Source organism: Pinus tabuliformis, chromosome 5_2 (assembly GCF_031772625.1).
Source record: "Pinus tabuliformis cultivar Carrire ecotype Pingquan chromosome 5_2, CPIR1, whole genome shotgun sequence".
Taxonomy (NCBI): Eukaryota; Viridiplantae; Streptophyta; class Pinopsida; order Pinales; family Pinaceae; genus Pinus; species Pinus tabuliformis.
The window spans coordinates 1,034,417,849-1,034,441,091 of record NC_142306.1 but is presented as its reverse complement, the minus strand read 5'-3'; positions in this window follow the sequence as shown (position 1 = coordinate 1,034,441,091).

Below are 23,243 nucleotides of genomic sequence, written 5' to 3'. Positions count from 1 at the left end.
TTGTTGAGTTTATCTGTTTTGGATTTTTGCATGCTTCATCAACTACAACATCAATGCTTTCAATGATTTTTCCAAGTTTTTTATTATAACATTTATATCCTTTACTTCTAGAAGAATAACGAAGAAGAATACCTTCATTTTCTCTGGGTTCAAACTTACCAATTTTTTCATCAGTTCTTTTGATAAAACATTTGCTTCCAAAAAATTTAAAGTATTTTACAGTAGGAGTATTACCATACCAAAGTTCATGTGGAGTTTGAGTGCTATTTACCAAAACATTTTCTTTGTTGAGAATAGTCACGGCAGCGAATGCAACTTCACCCCAGAAGGTTGCAAGAGTTCTAGATTCATCTAGCATAGCTCGAGCCATTTGTTGAATTGTTCTGTTCATTCTTTATACCACACCATTTTTCTGAGGAGTTCTTGTGATGGAGAATTGCCTTTTTATTCCATTTTGTTCACAATAGTCAAAGAATTCATCCGATATAAATTCCCTTCCTCGATCGGATCTGAGGCATTTGATTTTTCGATTTGATTCATTTTCAACCAAAGATTTGAAGCCTTGGAACTTTTCAAATGCTTCATCTTTATGCTTTAGAAGACCTATCCAACACATTCTAGAAAAATCATCAATGAAAAAAATAAAGTATTCTTCTCCATGAGGTGACTTTTTCCTTGTTGGTCCACATAAATCATCATGGACAAGTTCAAGAGGCTTACTAGTTGACCCTTCTTTTCCCATGAAGTGAACTCTTGTTTGCTTATCGATTTGACATGGTTTGCATATTGTATTTTTTGGGATACTGATATCTGGAAGATCATGAACAACCTTGAGTCTGCATGCTTTTCTTATTTGAGAAAAGATTAGATGTCCCAATCTTCTATGCTGCAACTAGTTTTCATCATTTTTTCTTAGATAGCATTGTTGTTGTCCTCCTTTGAGTATGCATAAGTTGTTTGGAGTTCTTATACCTTTGATCACGGTCTCTCCCATATCAAGATCACGAAAAACACATCCGTTTGATCGAAACACCACTTCATTTCCTTGATCACACATTTGACTGACACTCAAGAGGTTATGCTTTAAACCATCTACATACATAAAATTTCCAGCTTTAACCTTTTCTTTCAAGAAAATAGAACCTTTACCTTTTATGACAGCTGGAGTGTCATTTCCAAATGAGACATTCTTTTCCTTTTCTAAGGCATTATATGAGTGAAGTTTCTCTTTGTCACTTGTCATGTGTTTGTAGCATCCACTATCGATGTACCACTGATTTTCTTGTCCTTTTGCATACAAGGATATACCACATATTTTTGTTTGAGATTTTTTCCTTCTCCATATATTGGGATTTAATGTCATTTCCTCCTTTTGAGGTGTTTGCCGAAATTTTCTCCTGCATTCAGATTCTTCATGACCAAAGTTGTTATAGATTGAGCATTCTATTTCATTTTCAAGAGGATAAAAGTTATTATAGGAACTTATCTTGATCCCTGTTACATTCCTTTGATTTCGTGCTTCTCTAGTCATGATGTTTTTTTAAGCAACACATCGACCAACTTTGTGCCCAAAATTATGACATGAAAAACATTTCCCATTAAAGAAGTTTCTGCGACTATCGAATCTATTTACCTGTTGATTGTAGTTTCTATTGGCATTCATCTTTGGAGAAAATTGAGTATGATTTTCCTGAGGTTGGTTGTGGCTTCTATTGATATTCATCCTTGGAGCAAATTGAGTATGATTTACCTAGTGATTAGCTTTATGCCTTCGCTGACGAGTTTCGTACTGTTCATTGGTCTTTGCTGCATCAAGATAGGCTTTGGTGGAGGTTGATGAATTCTGTGATTGAGATGATTCTTCAGTATAGCCAAGACCTGTCTTTATCAGAGGATAACATTGATCTTTGATAATTTCATTTAAAGTTTTTGATCCTTTAGCAAATCTAAGATTGAGAGATTTTGTTTTCTCAAGATCTTTTCTTAGACCCGCAATTTCACATTCTAGTTTTTTCATTGAGTTTTTCTTTTTCAGCAAGTTGGTATGTTAAGGTATCTATGATCATATTCTTTTCTTCTAAACATATTTTGAGTTTAGATATTTCTTCATGAAAGTTTTCCTCTTCTAAAGCATCCCAAAAATTATCATCGTCATAAGCCATGAGAATTCTATAATCATCACTATTAGATAAACCATCACTATCCTCTTCTAAACTATCATAAAAATCATCGCTATCATAAGACATGAGAAGTCTGTAATCTTGTCCAGTTTCATCTTCATCACTATTAGATAAACCATTGCTATCTTCATGAGTATAGTAACTTCTTTTATTCACAACTTGTTTCCTATTCCCTTTTGCATATTCTTTCCTTTTTCATATTTATCTTTATGAGGACATTTGGCAGCATAATGACCAACTCTACCACAAGAAAAGCATTTGAAAGGGAGCTTACCTCTAAACCTTCTAGAACCCCGTTGAAGCTTCTTGAAAAAATTTACCTCATCCTCTTCTTCTGAAATGTGTCCTAATTCATTGTGTTCTTCCTTTTCTTTTCCTTTCGCTGAATCTTTAAATGCAGCTTCTCTCATATCTGATGGAACTCCTTTTCTAATCTCAAAACCAGTTAGGATTCTGTGAAGTTGTGTCATAGTGATATTCTGCAGATCCTATTTTTGTTCTATGGAAGACACTTTTGATTCAAATTTAGCAGACAAGGATCTCAAAATTTTCTCAACTAAGGTAACCTCCTTTATTTCTTCACCCAGATTCTTCATACAATTAGGAACCTCATCTATACATAAGAATTAACTAGCTATACTTTCATTACTATGCATCTTAAGAGTTTCATATTGAATTTTGAGAGTTTGAAGCTTAGCACGTTTTACCTAAGAGTCTCCTTTGTAGCTATGAACGATTTTGTCCCATATCTCTTTGGCTGATTTGAGTTGCATGACTTTGACAAACTTTGATTGTGACAAACTTCCCAATAAAGTATTGACAACTTTGGCATTGGTTTCATATTGCTTTTTACTTGCCGCGTCTGTAGGAATTACTGTTGGAAATGTATATCCTCCTTCCACAATTTCCTAGACATCTGTTCCAAGAGATTGTAGATAGGCTGTGGTTCTTATTTTCCAATAAACAAAGTTTCTCCCATTGAAGATTGGTGGTATGATGGATCCCATGATTTCATGATTATTCATTTTGATGGATCTCCCTTCAAGCGATCAAGCTTCTTCTGAGGGACCTGCTCTGATTACAATTGTTGGAAATAATACTAAGAGGGGGGTGAATCAGTGTTATCAGATCAATAAATTTATTTCCCAAACATATTTATATACGCTACTTCAGTGAAGTGAACTAGCATGTACACACAACTGTGATTAAGGAAACCAACATATATCCAGAGAACTTGTGAGTTAGACAATTTATCATGTGTTGATCTTAAACCAATACATCAGTAACTGATTAGACAATGCAGTAAAAGTAGAATAAAGCGTCACACATAAGCAACACACATGAACACCAAGATTTAAGGTGGAAACCCAATGTGGGTGAAAACCACCTGCTACTGTCATCTTTGTCTTCTTTTAATAATAATAAAATCTATTTACAATCTTGTACTGGTGCAGACTCATACCAGTATGTAGGCACCCACCTACAGAAGGCTACAACCTTCTCTCGTTTTCCAGCTTCTACTGGAAGGGAGTTGCAACCCCCTAGCTCTTGTACTAGCCAATATGATTACTAGTACATAGGCACCGACCTATAGAAGGCTACGACATTCTTTCTTCCTCCAGGGACCATGTTTCATGAATTTTTAGACTGGATACTTCTGGATCACAACACCACAATCTGAAGGTCACGTTTCATCCAATTTTCATACTAGACCCATCAAAAACTTTTTAAACTTAAAACTGCATCAACCAACATTCAGTTAATATGAACAATCAGATCACTGACACCAGAACACTGTGCTGAACCCAAAACCCTGCATCATCATTCAGAACTAGCTGTAACCTCAAAAATCAAGCATTGGAGTTTATACGCTACTTCCATTAATCAAACCTATGTATATCTTCAAAACTACTGCAAACATAAAATTTTGAATCAAGTCTGTACCAACTAGCAATATATTGCATATCTACTGTCAACTTACAGAGCTTTACACAGGTAGCGACAGAGATCACTTCTTCTCACTTATACAATCAATCAATCAAATACCAGTCTCCTTATGCATTCAGTTTTACATTTAGATCTAAGAAGACTTGATTGACAGGCATTAGTAAAACAATAGCGCTGATCTGATAGATCAGTCATCCTTGAACATCAAGCTTTTTCTTTTGCACACACTACTTGGAAGAGCCAAACTAGCGTGTATACACACCTTCATCAAAGTGAACTAGCATACAGATTTGTAAATACTTACTTCAAAACTTCACTGCACCTTCGAACTTCAGACAAACCCAGATCATGATATTTAAAGAATAAAACAGGTGTACATAATCAGATTTAGCCCAATATTAGATCATTCAATAATAATAAGTCATTATGATCTTGATCGATCATTAGATCTCATCCATCATCAAATTCTCAGGTGCATATTTAGTCTAGATCAAGCAAAGCATCAAAAACCCATAACATATATATTTTCTTTTGATATGACACTTTATCATATATTCATTACTTGCGCTCTTAGCCCTTTGATCTTCTCCTCCTTATATACTTAGATCCTTTGTCAATACCTTGGACCAAAACCACTTAGGACCAATACCTTGGACCAAATACCTAGGGTCAATACCTTAAACCAAATATCTTGGACCAAAATACCTTGGACCAAAAACCTCAGACCAAAACCTTGGTTTTCCAACATGTACACACTTTTCCTCCTATGGGATTACGTGTATATGTATACGCTTTTTTTGTTCTGTAGACTAGCATGTATACGCTGGTTTGACCTGCGTATACTTCTTATACTACTTTACATCAACCTTTTCCTTTACATTATTTATTCTAATTAGTAGACCTAGGTTCCATCTTCCTGTTCTTCTGTATCAATGTCCTGTTACTTTTGAATAGACCTGTTACACTGTAATTTTCCATATTACTTCTGAAATGATTCCTTTGAAATGCCATGCATTCTGTCACATCCGATGTCTCTCCTGTAGATTCATATTTGTTATAGACATTTTTGTGCCTTACAGCATTGAGCATGAAATGTCCATAATCTAAGGGATCCAAAGTCCCTAAACATGTTGTTCATACCCCTAAAGGAACAAGGTCAACAAATTACAGCTTCTCCCAGAAGTTCTCCACCAGAAACTACTCAAAATTGGTCAAAACTAGATCAGTGCACCCTCAACACAGAGGTTTTGACATTCAGCGCAGGTTGTACACACGGGAATTGCGTTTTAGTGCACCTAAATACACTGTGAGGGTGCGCTGATTAGGAAAAGACAAGTGGCGGAGACAGTTTGCGAGGTGGATGATCATGGAATCTTCTAGAAACTTCTCATGGGACACTTGCCTCTCAAAATCGCCCAAGGATGAGTAAGAGATCAATGAGATCTCCAAGTGGCATCAAGAACTATCAGAGAGAAGACACTAATCAAAAACCCAGAGTTGACTCACACCTCTACAAATATCTATATATAGATCTCTCATCCCAGAGATCCAGAGGTTGGAGGCTGGAATTTTGTTATTGCAAAGAATTGCTGTTGGTTTGAGATTGGAATCATTGGGTGCTTAATGCTTTGAAGGGGGTGAAGATAGGAATTCCATTTGCTGGGAAGGAGATGCTAGATTGGAGCCCTCTGGGTTGTATCTCTTCTTGAACCTTGTTATTCATCAATAAAGCTATCTTGGTTTCTCCTATATACTGGTGTATTTTTGATGTATGATTGCATTAGTATGTTTAGTTTATTTCTAATCCTGAACTAGTTATGAATATGAATCCATGTCTTTGTGTAGAGTTCTCTTCTTTTGATCTTGCAGAAACCTCTTGAAGCTGGGCGAGCGAGAAGGCAAGTAGCTGGGAACTCCCAAAGAGAAGAGGAACCGGATCGAGGGACAAATGGAAGACACCGGTTAGTCCATCTATCTCTCTTCATTCTTAATTCATAAAGGAAGAATACTAGAATAACTGTCTCTGTTTGTTGCTAAGGCACTGTCACACCTTAGGTGGATAGGATCGTCCTACATAAGCATTTTTCCCCACAACAAATTGGCAACTCCACTGGGGAGATCTGTTTAGTCATTTTATTTGTGTCTCTATCATTGTTTGTTTCATAGACTCAACAACAACAATCGAACTGCATCTGCTATTCTCAAATGCAAAGTAGACAACTGCTGCTTTGATCCAATCACTGGATTTGTCTATGATCTGAACAATGGACTCACAGATGATTTGATGATCCTTTGTGATAGATCTTAGCCCTTCCTCAAAGCATCCCTTTGATTGTACCTTGCTTGTTGCTTTTATTTGGCCTGAAACCCTAGATTAATCAGCAAACTGTGACCCAGAACCCAGTGAGAAACTCTCGTTTCTCCTTCAACGCAAACCCTGTGAAGAGGTTCTGCATTTCAACGCAGGTCCCGTGAAGGCTACCTGCGCTGAATGTCAAAACCCCTGTGTTGAGGGTGCATTGATCCAGTTAGGCCTTGTGCAGCTGGGGTTCTCTGCTCTGTTTTTCCTTGTTTTGATCTCTGTTTTTTGCAGCCTGTAACCAGCATAGGTACCTGTCTGATAACTCCTTTTCTCTGCTTAAATTCCGCCTCCTTTTGTACAAAAAGACTGTGAGTGTTTTTATGTGTTTGTGGCGTCATTTACAGTTTTCCTTTGCAAGAGTGAAATAGTCATCCTGTAGCCCTTGATTCAGATCTGTTGATTGTGATCTTAGGAGAGAGTTCATTGGCTGTTTGCAGTTGATTATACATTTACTTTTGTTTTTGGTTTGAGTTTGTCTCTTTTAAGTGTCGAAACAAGTGTTCATTTCGAAAATCGTAAAGTGTTGTATTCTCTTCTACCCTTTCTGGTTTCGAAAAAGTTAACTTGTTTGTATTTGTCATTTAAAAGCAAATTCAAAGTTGTACAAAAAGCTTTCTTTTTAGGCATCAATATTAAGAAAGCGGAAAACAAACACCTGCATTGTGCATTTTCATCTTGATAGTTTTCATGTTTGATTTAGGAAAAGTGCATTAGAGTGTGCTGACTTCTCTTTGAGAAAAGATGGTGTCTTTCTTTTCCCTTTGTAGCTAGGATTTTCATGGTTGAAAAGATAATAAAAGCTTGCTTATCATCTTTAGACTGCATTTAGGAATTGTATCATACATCTCGTGGTGAGCCTCAAAAGGCAAACTTCTAAAAAGATCAACCTAAAATAAATTGAATGAACTTAACAACACTTTGTAACTTAATGCACAACATAGAGGTCTAGGCTAGAGACGTGTTCCGGCGTCGTAAAGCCTGGTGACTGTCGATCTCGCTGATGGTGGGTGATTCCTCTTGAGGGACGATAGCGCCAGTACGGATTGTGCTCCCACGTACCATCGAGTATATATTGGGAGACCCCTATAGGCATAAAACCTTTATCCTTAGGAAGCCGTGTCGGCCGCCCTACTGATCGCAATGCACTGAACACAGCATTCAGGAAGATTGAACGCCCGTACCTTAAAAAGTATTCTGCGGTTTTGCGAAAAGTTTGGCACACCCTCTACCTAGAACTCCAGAGCAGTTCCTTTTGGCCTTTTTCAGACTCTATAACGGAAAAAGTCCATCCGAGCATTTGTCACTTCGGGCTCGTTAAAACATCGAAGGAGACTAGAGTCATCTTTAGCTTTTTCTCGACTCTTTAAAATTGAAAAAGCAAGTTGTGTCTAAAGCGTCGTTAAAATTTATTTTAAACGGAATAATCATCACCATTCCCTCGTTGATCTTCGAAGTTAGTCTCTTCTCATCGTAAGTTCTTGTAGAATCGCTAGAAAATATTTTGGATAGACTAGACATGTCTGAACAACCGTCGACATCCAGGACTGTGTCATCCGACACAGCAGCGGCAGAGCCTCCTGCTGCTACCCCAACGATGTTCGATGGTATACCATCTGTCCCGGCAAGTTATCAACAACAAGCCGGAGTCCCATCAGGGACTGCTTCAACGACATGGTTAGTTCCTATTTCTTCGTCCGGATTATCATCTGGTATTTCTTATGTTGAAACTCAACAAATTGATCCAATGTGTCTTCAAAGGCCAATCTGCCCTTTAAGTACTGGATTGCCACCATATGGAGGGCAGTATGCCTTTTCATTGTTCCCTCTTGGAGAACAACCATATGGGAGTTTACAACAAAGTTCAGGTCAAACTGGAATTACATCCAACGGTTGGGTTCCAATACTGCCTCAGCAACCAAGGGTTGCATATTCAATGCAACCAGTCCACCCTGTGTCGAATATTCCCACTATACCTGGTATGGTGATTGCGTCACAAGTACAAGCGCTACCTGTTGTATGTCAACCCCAAGTTTCTCAGGTTGCAATACAACAACCTCTTGTCTCGAAAACTCAATCACAACCTCAGGTTAGTGCCTCCTTATCTGGAGCGACTCAGGCTTAAACAAGTACTATGACTCCTCATCTTGGTCAATCATCTAGTATTGGACAATAGCAAATGGTCCAACAACCAGGGCTAGTTCAATCTCAACAACCGCAATTCCAGCAATCATATCAAGGACCTGAGCAACAAGTCTTTGTAAGTAATGGGCAATTGCATTTCCAAAGCGGTTATCAACAACCGTACTATAATGGTTATGCCCATCAACCTTGTCAAAGTTGCCAGCATCAAATACATTATGCTGGTATGCAAAGACCCACTGCTCAGGCAATTCCATCTTATCCTTGGTATGCTTTGCCTAACCTGAATCAACAGTTGCCCTTTGTAGCAACTCTAGAATTACCAGATCTAAACCGGCTGACGAATGATCCAATTGCTTATGCCCCTTGGTGGCCAGCGATTCCACATAAACTTTCGTCAGATATTCCTAAATTTAATGGAAATCCGGGTGAAGATCCGTCGAATCATGTGATGACATTTCATCTGTGGTGTTCATCAAACACCCTAAATGATGATTCGATAAGACTTCGCCTTTTTCAGAGGACGTTAACGGGTCCAGCGGCAAAATGGTATATTGAATTTCCTAGAGCTTCGTTTGACAATTTCAGTACCTTAGCCACGACTTTCTTAACCCATTTTCAATTACCAATAAGGTATGAAACGGGAACGGAACTCCTAACCAATTTCAAACAGACAACGGCCACTCACATATCTAATCATATACATGAGTGGCGACATCGTCGTAGGATGGTAAAAACGTACGTTCCTGATCAGCTATTAGCTGAATGGTTTATCAAGTCGTTACTTCCTGCCATAACGGAAGATGTGGCAAAGGGGGGAGTCGTAACAGAAGAGCAAGTTATCGCTCGTGCACAATATCTAGACTTGGTCTATACTAAGTCTGGCACGCTCTACGATAAAATACCTGACGCCCCTAGACTGGAATTCTCAATTCCTCCTCCTCCTAAATCAAACAATGACTCTCACGCCAGCGATGGCGTGATTGGCACGACAAACGTGAAATCGATAAAGGCGACGTCCAAGAAAGCCCGTAAGATTTCAGATCAAAATGCAAAAGACGAACTTCTTGCCTCGGAAGTAAATGCCATGTCGACCGACAAGGGCAAAAAACTGAAGCAACCAGGGGGCAAGAAGAAAAAGAAAGGGAGGAAAAAGAAGCAGGATGAGTCATCTCCTGAAAAAGCTTCTGCAAACCCTTCTGGGCAAAGGAAACCCCTTTTCGGGTGTCAAATATGCGATGAGGACCATTGGACGAATGAATGTCCATACAAAGCTGAGCTTAAAAGATTCTTTAAGAGTTCGAAAACCTCAGCAGTATTGACTGATCCGTTTCCAAACCCAGGAACCAAGCTGGTTGCTAATCAAAATGCTTCCCGATCCCAAGTGCTTATGTTGTCTATCTCAAAGCAGCAAAATGATGCTTTGACAAGGAAGAAAGATTACGGGAATCCACAGCTGTCGAATAACAAGGCTAATAGTTCGACAACAACTTTGACCGAAGTTGTGCCACCCATCGTTCCTGAACCAATGATAAAGTAGCCAAAGGGAGTAGTACACAAATCGACATTTAATCCTAGTGCAAAAGTAGCACAGAATTATAATATAATAGAGGACCTGGCCCAATCGTCATCTGCTATGTCGACACTTGAGGTACCGCAGAATTGCCCCTCCCAAAACCAAGCTTTATTATCAGCAATAGGTGGGATTGGCCCAATGGATTCCAATCTTGTGGCCTTCGATCATAAAGGATATGACCCTCAATTACCAGCTCAACTAGCTTTCCTTATTCAAGTGAAAGCCCTCAACAAAACTATTCATCGAACAATTATTGATGAGGGGGCATCTACGTGTATTATGTCGATGAGTTGCTGGAAGAATTTAGGCTCACCACCCTTGTCGAGATCGTCAAGGACGTTAAAAGCATTTGATGGACGATCATACACTCCATACGGGATTTTAAGTAACTTGCAAGTTGAACTAGGGGGAAAAACAATAGGAGTTGATGTTGAAGTAATCGACGAAAACCTCGATTACAACATCCTACTAGGAAGGCCCTGGATATATGCTATGGCTGCTGTTGTGTCGACCTACTTCAGGAAGATTGCATTTCCCTTTCAAGGAGGAATTACAGTCATCGACCAACAAACTTTCCTCCCCGACAGTTCACAAGTTACGGGAAGCATTCCAATGGTCCATGGAAGCAATCATTCGCTTCAAAATATTGGAGTAGGTCTCCTAAAAGAACTTGCCTTAATGGGTACTTTTTCCCTACTGCCTGCAAGTAATCTGGCGGAAGTGGCCACAGTGGAAACCTACAATATGAAATCTTCTATATCTAATGGATTCAGAAGATTCCTAAACATTTTGTCAGCGTGGATCATCGCCCTAATAGAAATACTGTAAATATAGTGGGCTCCGAGGACGGTTCTTATCCTGTGTCGACCTCATTAAAAAAATGAAACAAGGAGTCGTGAGGATAGTTATTTTACTGTGTCAACCTCATTAAAAAATGAAACAATCCCCTTTCCAAATCTCAAAGGTAAACCTTCATTCCAACCACCAAGTTGAATGCAATGAAGCTTGGGGGTATGCACCTTGATTTGCATTATTATGCTGGGGGTATGCAAACTTATCATGAGCAGTGTTAACGCAGGGTTCAAGCTCGTTAAAAAATAAACCCGCATCGAGCAGTTTTAGCACACAGTTCATGCTCGTTAAAAAATAAACGCAAGATCCGAGCAGTTTTAGCGCATAGTTCATGCTCGTTAAAAAATAAACGCAAGATCCGAGCAGTTTTAGCGCATAGTTCATGCTCGTTAAAAAATAAACATAAGACCAAGAAAATGTTTCCACCCGCGTTTAAGCTCGTTAAAAAATGAACTATCCCGGTAAATAACCACAGTGAATGTAATATCATCAGCCATTAAAGCCTTGGTCGTGTTTGCACCGTCACCTCCACTTTTCCATTGGCCGATCGTTCACCTCCATTTGATTGTTTACCCATTTTGAGGAACAGCTGCAAAGAGTGATTTCACTAGCCATCCTTGTGACACTGTCGTGATTGGAAAATTCCAAGCCTTACCTGGAATCAGCTGCTAACGTGTTTTATCACTCGTTCCTCAAAAGACGAGTCTTATTTAAGCTCTTTTCATCTGACTCGTAAAATATGAAAAGATTGTCGACTTTTGGCCTTCCAGCTCGTTAAAGCGACTGGAAGTGCTATCCCTCCTCTAGATTTTAATCTTTTTGGACCTGAGGGATTATTGCACAAAAAGATCGAGCGCTTGTTTTGTTCGGCTCGTTAAAACTATCGAAAACTCATCCCTTCTGTATTGTTTTATACTTTTTCGGACTTAAGGGATTAGATGATGAAAAAGGACTTCAGGAGTTGACTTTACGTACCTTTTCAGACTCTCTAAAAATGAAAAGGACCGAGTTATCTTTGTCATTAGACTTGTTAAAAGCATTAAATAGCGACAAACTTGTCTTTAGATGAGAACGAGTTTCATTATCGCTAGGCTCGTTAAAACATAGCGATGGGCTTGCCCGAAGGGCAAGTTATAGAACAAGCATATGTTATCCTCCTCAAGCTTGACAAAAATAAAGAGGTACTGCTCAGCAATGACTGGGGAAAAATTGGGAGAAACTCAAGAAAACTTTGATGGTAGCAAGTCGCTCTTGAACATGACACTTTTCCTCCGTACCACAGTCGGGTTGGGCTGTTTCATTCACCAGTCACATCACCATGGTCTCGCCATACCATCCATATTTGGGGTAATGCTACCGATCCATCGCATAAGTGTCGCCATATGTTCAAGAGAAGTCGTTCAGAGAATTCAACCGTGTCCCATCCACTGCCATACATTATCCTTCATCCATTCATGACCGCCACCCTGAATCATATGTCATCAGATCGTTTTCACCTCCACCAAAATCATTTGCTCCGTTCCATGTCACTGATGTGGGATACATTAAGGCCCTCCTTTGATGGATCGCTTCTTGTCGACATCAGCTCATTATCCAAGAAGTTGATCTAGGAACAACCCCTTCAGTACTTTGAAGCTTGCATGCCTCAATGGCAAGTTTCTCACTTCCGGCGACAGGTATACATCAATGACCTTCGACCGAAAGATTTTGCGTGGTGTTCGACGTCAAGTCCTTTATTCACACCACGTGAATTGTATTGCAGTACCTTGAGGGTCATTATCATTATCGGTGATTCCTCTCGCGCTTGTTAACGGTTTACCTCATTAACTGGTAATCAAGCGATGTCTTTCCATGTTCGACTTCAGAACATTTCTCACATGGATCGACTTGTACTTAGAGTGAAGATCGAACGAGTTTGAAGACCCCGAATCTAGTTTCATCCATCCGGGCTGCAATATATATTCAGGAAAGATAAAGACATTGACATGTACATCAGTGCAACAGATAATCATCCTACCCAAAGGATGATAATTTCATCAAAATTATCAGTCTACCATCAGACGATTGTCTGTTCTATGTACAGAAAAATGAATTTATAAATTTGAGCATGGGAATGCCTGCCTCAGCTAGATCATGAAAGCAATATGAAAAATAATGTATTGTATTGTATTGTATTACAGGTCTCCTCCCAGCAATGAATGAACTTCAGATCCTCCTGATAAAGCATTTCACCCGATAAACGGCCTCTTACTTTAGGGGGAAATTGTTATAGAAATTTTTGTGCCTTACAGCATTGAGCATGAAATGTCCATAATATAATGGATCCAAAGTCCCTAAACATGTTGTTCCTACCCCTAAAGGAACAAGGTCAACAAATTACAGCTTCTCCCAGAAGTTCTCCACCAGAAACTACTCAAAATTGGTCAAAACTGGATCAGTGCACCCTCAACACAGAGGTTTTGACATTCAGCGCAGGTTGTACACACGGGAATTGCGTTTCAGTGCACCTAAATACACTGTGAGGGTGCGCTGATCAGGAAAAGACAAGTGGCGGAGACAGTTTGCGAGGTGGATGATCATGGAATCTTCTAGAAACTTCTCATGGGACACTTGCCTCTCAAAATCGCCCAAGGATGAGTAAGAGATCAATGAGATCTCCAAGTGGCATCAAGAACTATCAGAGAGAATACACTAATCAAAAACCCAGAGCTGACTCACACCTCTACAAATATCTATATATAGATCTCTCATCCCAGAGATCTAGAGGTTAGAGGCTGGAATTTTGTTATTGCAAAGAATTGCTGTTGGTTTGAGATTGGAATCATTGGGTGCTTAATGCTTTGAAGGGGGTGAAGGTAGGAATTCCATTTGCTGGGAAGGAGATGCTGGATTGGAGCCCTCTGGGTTGTATATCTTCCTGAACCTTGTTATTCATCAATAAAGCTATCTTGGTTTCTCCTATATACTGGTGTATTTTTTATGTATGATTGCATTAGTATGTTTAGTTTATTTCTAATCCTGAACTAGTTATGAATATGGATCCATGTCTTTGTGTAGAGTTCTCTTCTTGTGATCTTGCAGAAACCTCTTGAAGCTGGGCGAGTGAGAAGGCAAGTAGCTGGGAACTCCCAAAGAGAAGAGGAACTAGATCAAGGGACAAACGGAAGACACTGGTTAGTCCATCTATCTCTCTTCATTCTTAATTCATAAAGGAAGAATACCAGAATAGGTGTCTCTGTTTGTTGCTAAGGCACTATCACACTGTTACACTAAAAAATGTCACCATGACTATTTACAGTTAGTATGGCTCTATCAACAGTCATGCTATCCTCTTAGGCAAGTCTTATGCCTCTGCTCTCCATGTCAAACTCCAAAAAGAGAGAAAGTCTTTATAAATGTATTTATCTCTGGGGACGCAGGTTCTCTCAACCTTACCTGCGGGTACGCACCCAATGTTCACAAAAGCTGCGTCTTTGGACACTCTGTATGTAAAGGGGTAGGTGCGTCCCCCTGTAAAGGTTAAAATGTGCAAGTTTCATCTTTAAAAAGTTACTTGTGGTCATTTCTAGAGCATTCTAGAAGGTTGTTCGACGTGTATTGAGCGCCTCCAGATGGTTCATGCACTCCTACCAAAGAGGAACTTATCCCATCAATAAGGGAGTTATCGCATCCAAAGAGGGGATTATCCCATTGATGGTGGACCTGATTAACTTCCTCTTGAGCACTATAAATACAGGCATTGGGCCAGAAGGAGGGGAGGTTGGAAGCTAAACATTTCTAAGGGTAGATGCTGCTGGAATTAGGACTCCCATTTAGAAGCTTGTCAGGAGAGGTTGCCATCTTTGCTTGTTCTATTTGGAGGTGGGTGAGCTTTGTCAAAGTAAAGGAGAACTCTTGATGGACCCTGGGAGGGACTTGCACAACACCAAGGCTCAGGTTGTAATTGTTCCTTTTGTTTCCTATTAATACAAATGAGTCCATTCTTCTCAATAACTTGTTATTTATGAGTTGTTTCATGTACTCCTTGGTCTATGTGTTAAATATGTTTTATTTTATGAGATTATCAAGTGCTATTTAATCGTTTGATTGTTAGTGAACGCAGGTTTCAAAGTGAAGGAGGAGCTCATCCGGATCAGCGAGGCTGGACTGCTACAACAGCGTTGGACTACAGGTAGGATCTAAACACTTGATTTCCCATATAGTAAATGCATGTTTAGAGAAGGATTGCTCTTGTTTGTCTTGTTTGTCACTAGAGAGTCTTAGGCTCCTAGGGAGGTTGGTTGTGTCCGCACAATCGACTCTTTCCGCCTGACAAATTGGCGACTCCGCTGGGGATTCCATTGATGTGAAAGTCTTTTCCTTTGTATGCAACTTTGATCTGAGAAAAGTCATTTATTTTCTGGTTTTTGGCTCTGTGACTTTGTTTTTGGGTGGGTTAGCTTAGGGTTAGATTGAATTTAGTTTTTCTTGAATTTTCTAGTAGGACGCACCCTCTGAGTATTGCACAGTGCGTCCCTGTACGCACTGTCGTTGTGTGCACAGAGAGGGCCCGCACCTGTCTTAACGGGTTGCCTGCGTCCCCTGCTAAAATTTAAGAAAATTCCATTTTTTGCATTTTTGCTCTTAGATTTTGCTTTTTCTTAGTTTTTACTGCCCAGATCCACTGGTTACCTGTCAAAGATCTTCACCTAAGCTTGTTTCATTCACATCCCTGCTTTAAGCTTTCCTCAATTGGGTGTTTTGAGTCTCTTTTTTGAGAAATTCTTGATTTGATTTCCTTTGGTCATTACTTGGAGGTTTGTCTCAGTCTTTTCACAATTTTGCATCTTTTTGCTTTTGTTTTTGCAAAAAAATTCCCCCCTCATTCGCCGGGGGGGGGGGCTAAATTGTGTATGAGTGTTAATCGCCTTTGAGTGTTTTTATGTTTTGATCTTTGGAACTCTCACCCAATTTTCTCGACTTGCACTTGATTGGTTCTTAGATTACATTAGAATCATCTTGTGTTTGAGAATTCTCTTGCATAGATCACATTTGCATAATTAGAATTCTCATTTTCAGAATATGAATGAAAAATGTGCATAGATTACATTTGCATACTTTTCAAGTGAATTGTGCATAGATTACAATTGCATAGTTTACATTCTGGAAAATCAATCGTAGATTTAGATCAGTTTTCTTTGATTTGAATTCACACAAAAATAAAAATAAAAAAATGGTTTGGAATTGATTTGCATTAGTTTTTCTTGATAAAATTAGTGCATTAGAGAATTTGTTATATTTTCTCTTAGTGATCAATTTTTTGCATTGTCGGAAGTGAATGAAAACTCTCTCCTTACTTTAGTTAGGATTCATCGAATTGAAAAGATTACATTATCATATTCGATTGCATTCAGTTGAGTCGGGTCATAACACCATTGGTTTCGTATCCATTTACCCATTTGAGTAATAACAGCCTTAATAACACAGCGCTTAATTAAAATTCATCTAGTAATTTTTACATTTCTAGGGCTCTGAAACACCAATATAGATCAGGCTAGTGTCTTGGAGTAGGAGAGTAATTAACTCTCCAAGACAGCAAAACAAAACAAGTAGCTCATCTTGTGGTAGGATAAATCCAATTGTTTCATTTGTACTCTGGGAAAGCTCCTCTTAAAGGAGAAGCACGAGCTCGTGTCCGAACTAGTGAGGGGATCAATCCTCCCTCGTTGGGAACGACGCCAGACACGCACGTATTACAAACGGTAAACCTCGGATTAACCATTGTCGAGGAGCCAGGGGTCACTTGTCGGTAAACCTTGGATTATTGTCAAGGAGCCGGCAAGGGGATTGAGCTTGATACTCTGCCCTTGCATGCTGTCGGAGTGTAGACTGTTCCCCCAGGTGCATTTGTTGCTGTTGGTAACCTTAGTGACCATTATCTTTAGGGTTCTACCCAAGGTGACGGTGGAGGGAAGATCCCACTGTACCTGGAGCAGACGTCGGCTAGACTCACTTGGATTTTCTGGGGGGTTCACTTCACTTGAGACGGTTAAAGTGGAGGAACTTGGTCCAGTCTATTCATTAAGCAGGTTGCCGGGGTAACTGTTCCACCCGCCACTTCTATACTGAATTCTGCGATGTTGGATTTCATTCCCAACTAGTGCTTTCGGTCCGGAAAGTTACTGTTTGTGTATGGTTTGACTCCTAGATTTGATAGCGCGTGTTATTTTGTTTGTTTTTACTTTTAGAGACCATAGGTGTGAATTGTGAATTTTAATTGTTAGGTGTGAATTGTGAATTGTTAATTTTAGTTTTAAATTGTTAATAAAATTCACAGAAGTTGAATATAATGGCAAACGTTCCGGAATTTATCAACCTAGGAACCCCTCCTAACGAGAATCCTAGTACTTTTCCTTACTTTGGAAATGTTGGTCCTCCTTATATGGCTACTTTGTCATTACCTGGATTTACAATAGGATTACCGATATGGTTATTTTCAACTTCGTTGGCCCAAAGTACTCCAATTGTTCCATCTCAACCAGATGCTTCACCTCAGCAGAGTTCACCATCTCAACATCACCAACCTTTTGTTGACCCTTTACCTTCTTCGCCTAATTTTTCTTCCTCCATTTCTTCCTCTTCGCCTGGTAAAAGCCTTGATGCTAGTAACCAAGAGGCTAAGAAGAAGAAGAAAGGGAAGAAGAAGAAGCAAGATAAGAAAGAAGTCAACCAATCAACCACGACTGTAAGTGTTAGTTGTGTTGAGGAAAACTCCGACATGCAACGTAAACCCAAATACCCTTGCAGGCTTTGTAAGGGTGACCATTTCCTTGTCAATTGTCCTGGTATTCCAAAGGTCTTGGAAGTATGGTCAGAAAAATCTCATCAACTTTCTATTGATCCATCAACCAGTGATAGTCAGGTTCCTGGGAAAAAGGGTAAAGTTAGGCTTCCTTGTAAGTTATGCAAAGGGAGTCATCAAACTCAAATTTTCCCTCACATGGATGAAGCCTCAACATTGTTGGAAAACCTTACTGTTCCACAGCAAGAAATTCCAACTGGTTACCGTAAACTTTCTCCCAACCTACCGTCAACTGACGGAGTGATTGATCTAACTTCAAGTACAGTTGATCACACTCTTCCATTGGAGAGTGAAACTCATGTCACTCAGGTTGATGATCCATTAGTTGATCAAGTGGTCGATTCAATTTCACATTCGGTCGATCCCACTTTCCCTTTAGAAAGTGAACTTCATACCACTCAGGTTCTTCTTGTTACATCAGATTCTTCTATGCCGGGGGGCATTTCACCTGTTTCTACAGAACCCCTTCCAAGTACTGAGGTCTTTTCCTTTGATTGGAATAGATTGACAGAACCTCGTCTTCCTTCCTCCATCCCTTTCCAAATCATTGTCAAGGCTGGTGGTAGGGACATACATCGTACTCAGGTAGATGAGGGTGCTTCTGTTAGTATTTTATCCTCAACTGTTTGGAAAGATTTGGGTTCCCCTCAGCTTGCGCCTATTACGCAGAATCTGAAAGCTTTTAACAGAACCATTAGTGAACCTTTAGGGATCCTTCCTAAGTTTTCTATTACCTTGGAAGGTAAAACTGTCTGTATTGATCTTATGGTAGTTCGAGGTCCCTTGGATTTCAATTTACTCCTTGGCCGAGACTATGTTTATGCAATGAAAGCTGTCGTATCGACACTCTTTCGCGTGATGTCTTTCCCTCACAATGGAAATATTGTGACTGTAGACCAGCTTTCGTTCCCTAGTCTTGTCTCAACTACCAATAATATGACACCCCTAAATGTTCCTGATTCTAAAGTGGTATCTACCCTACCACGGGTTAATTATGTGGCAACTGGTCCCATGTTTTCAGTTACCGATGTAAGTGAGCCTCTCACTGTTTGCTCATCTTCCTTTGATTTAGATCCGGTAATTGACATGGAAAACTCTATGGGATTATTTGAACACGATGTTCTTATCCCTTTTGAGTCCCTTGACATGTGTTCCTTCCAGAGAAGAATTCTTCCTTCTGATGAAGACCTCTTGGAAGCCATGATTAAGGTGTGTCCATTGACATGTCTTTCTTCCGGTTGGAAGCCATGATCAGTGGCAGTGAGAATAGTTTTGGTCCTGTGTCAACCTCGTTAAAAAATGAAACTGGATGCTACGAGGAAATTTCCTTTCACTGTGTCGACCTCGTTAAAAAATGAATCAGTGAGTATGAGGGTAGTTCCTGTTACTGAGTCAACCTCGTTAAAAAATGAATTAGGTGTGAGGAAAGTTCCTTTTACTGTGTCAACCTCGTTAAAAAATGAATCAGTGAGTGCGAGGATAGTTTTTTCCCGTCTCAACCTCGTTAAAAAATGAAACTGGATGTTGCGAGGAGAGTTCCTGTTACTGAGTCAACCTCGTTAAAAAATGAATCAGGTATGAGGATAGTTCTTTTCTTGTGTCAACCTCCTTAAAAATGAAACAACTCCCTTTTCAAGTTAAATATTGAAAGTAAACCTTCATTTCATCCCGCCGGTTGAATGTAATGAAGCCTGGGGGGCATGTACCTCGCTTTGCATCATTATGCTGGGGGCATGCGAACTTTTTGAGCATAGTTCCTTGTCTTGTGTCAAGCTCGTTAAAAAATGAAACAAGGGTAGGTTAAGTCAGTAGATTGTAGAGAGTAGTCATGAGCATAGTTCCTTTTCTTGTGTCAAGCTCATTAAAAAATGAATCAAGGATTTTTGAGCATAGTTCCTTGTCTTGTGTCAAGCTCGTTAAAAGATGAATCAAGGTTTTTAGATTATAGTTTTTGTTAGGTAGATAGTAGAGAGTAGTTTTGAGCATAGTTCCTTATCTTGTGTCAAGCTCATTTAAAAAATGAAACAAGGGTTTTGAGGATAGTTATTTTCCTGTGTCAACCTCACTAAAAAATGAAACAACTCCCACACGTCTTTCCATGATCTTGAAAGTAAAGCTTCATTCCATCCACCTCATTGAATGCAATGAAGCTTGGGGGGCATGTACCTCGTTTTGCGTCATTATGCTGGGGGCATGTGAAATATAACAAGCATAGTTTTTCGTTTCAAGCTTGCGTAAACATGAAACCGAATCCGAGCATAGTTATTTTCCTGTGTCAAGCTCGTTAAAAAATGAAACAAATCCTCCTCTACTTGAGTCGAGAGTTTGACTAGATCTCGTAAATGTTAAGTTGTATATTTAGGTTAGTTATTTCAGTGTTTTGCATAATTTTCTTACAGTTTTAGGTCGAGTCTTTCAAATGATCTCGTAACTCAAACCTTCATTTCATCCAACTGGTTGAATGAAATGAAGCTGGGGGGGCATGCGCTCTAGCAGTTATGCTTAGGGGGCATCAAGCACAGTTTTCTCTCTGTTTCAAGCTTGTGAAAAAATGAAACTACTTTAGAAGCATAGTTTTTATCTGTTTCAAGCTTTTGTAAAAATGAAACCTATCTCGAGTCAATTTCAGTTATTTTCAAGACTCGTTAAACTCATGAAAATCTCGAGATTATTTTGCTATTTTTCATTCTCGTAAAACAAATGAAAATGCCGAGTTCTTTCCGTCTTTTCCTGCTCGTAAATTAAATTGAAAGTCGGCCATATGAGTACATTTTTATCCCTTTTTCAAACTCATTAAAATTTACGAAAAAGTGAAAACCATGAGTACATTTTTATCCCTTTTTTAAACTCGTTAAAATTTACGAAAAAGTGAAACCTTGGAGTTCTCTTTTAAGCCCTTTTCAGACTCCTAAAACATGAAAAGATTGCCGAGTGTTTCTTTTAAACTCGTTAAAACGGAATTAAAAGACGGTCCCCTTATAGCTCTTTTCTGACCGTAAAATCAGGAAAAGATTGCCGGGTTTTTGTCGTTTCAAACTCGATACGGAAATAAAACGACGTGTCCTTGATCGCTTTTTACTTTTCAGGTCAGTGGCACTAATTATGAAAGTACTCCTTGGTCGCAAGATCAAGCGGTTCCCCCAGGTATTATTTTATACTTTTTCGGGCTTGAGGGACACAAATCTATGAAAATGTTCAACTTGTTGTCTTCTTAAGTTTTTCAGACTCTCTAAAATTGAAAAACGCCGAGTTTCTCCTATACTGGGCTCGTTAAACATTTCACAGTAAAGGACCTGTTCAATTACAAATAGGAACGAACCACTCCTTCCTAGGGTTCGAATCAAAACTAGGTTGGACTCATCCGAAGGATGAGCTTATAATCAAGCATATGTTATCCTCCTCAAGCTTGTTAAAAATAAAGAGGTACTTGCCAGAAATGGTGGGGGAAAAGAGAGAAGAATGAACCTGTTTGTTATCTTTTGTCTCAGAAGAAACTTTATTACCACTCTTGAACACGACACTTTTCATTCACCTGGGTTGGGAAATCTTTTACCTCACAGTTGATCAAACCACTTTAAAAGTCTTTAGCCGGGTTCCGGGGATTAACTTTGAGTTATTCATCACCAAGCCATCTGTCATGTCGTTATGTGTTCAAGAGGTCTGCAAGCAAAACTTTCATCTGCAAAATACTTGTCATCCATTTGACCATCCCTGAGTCAGTCCTTACAGCAACATTTCTTCAACTTGAACAATGATTTCGTGTTGTGGGCTTGCCTGCAACGGGTCGCTTTCTATCGACATCAGCACATTATCTAGAGAGATGACTTAGAAATCGTCAGTACCTTGAAGTCTGCATGCATCAATGGCAGGTTTCTCGCCTTTGACGTCAATTTACATCATTGACTTTCGATCAAAGGATTCCGTGAAATGTTCGACATCAACTCATTCATTCACATCTCATGGATTGTACTGGGTACTTTGAGAACCATTGACATTACTGGTGGTCTCTCTCACGCTTGTTAACAGTTTACATCATCGACTGGTAATCAAGTGGTTTCTACCATGTTCGACATCAACTCATTTATTCGCATGGCTAGAATCGTACCAATTCGGGAAGTAGAAATGAAGACCCTGGATCTAGTTTCCACCATCCAGGCTGCGAGGAGTTTTGTATTCATTATCTAAGTAGACTAATCATAAACAGATGGCTACGCCCATACTGTGTCTACAAAAGTCTATGATTATGATGTACTGCAAGATCATTCCTGTATCAGAGTAGTTAGTCTGGTAGTTAAAGTTTTAATCTGAGTATGGGAATGCCTACCTCAGTGATGATATAATCTTATACATGTATTTTGTGTTGAAAATTACAGGTTTTGACCAGGCTCTCCACGAGATAATCCTTGAAATGATAAAGCGCTTCACCCTTCCTAGATAATACAAAACCCTAATCTATTACAGGCTTCGCACTTTAGGGGGCAATCTGTTACACTAAAAAATGTCACCATGACTATTTACAGTTAGTATGGCTCTATCAACAGTCATGCTATCCTCTTAGGCAAGTCTTATGCCTCTGCTCTCCATGTCAAACTCCAAAAAGAGAGAAAGTCTTTATAAATGTATTTATCTCTGGGGATGCAGGTTCTCTCAACCTTACCTGCGGGTACGCACCCAATGTTCACAAAAGCTGCGTCTTTGGACGCTCTGTATGTAAAGGGGCAGGTGCGTCCCCCTGTAAAGGTTAAAATGCGCAAGTTTCATCTTTAAAAAGTTACTTGTGGTCATTTCTAGAGCATTCTAGAAGGTTGTTCGACGTGTATTGAGCGCCTCCAGATGGTTCATGCACTCCTACCAAAGAGGAACTTATCCCATCAATAAGGGAGCTATCCCATCCAAAGAGGGGATTATCCCATTGATGGTGGACCTGATTAACTTCCTCTTGAGCACTATAAATACAGGCATTGGGCCAGAAGGAGGGGAGGTTGGAAGCTAAACATTTCTAAGGGTAGATGCTGCTGGAATTAGGACTCCCATTTAGAAGCTTGTGAGGAGAGGTTGCCATCTTTGCTTGTTCTATTTGGAGGTGGGTTAGCTTTGTCAAAGTAAAGGAGAACTCTTGATGGACCCTGGGAGGGACTTGCACAACACCAAGGCTCAGGTTGTAATTGTTCCTTTTGTTTCCTATTAATGCAAATGAGTCCATTATTCTCAATAACTTGTTATTTATGAGTTGTTTCATGTACTCCTTGGTCTATGTGTTAAATATGTTTTATTTTATGAGATTATCAAGTGCTATTTAATCGTTTGATTGTTAGTGAACGCAGGTTTCAAAGTGAAGGAGGAGCT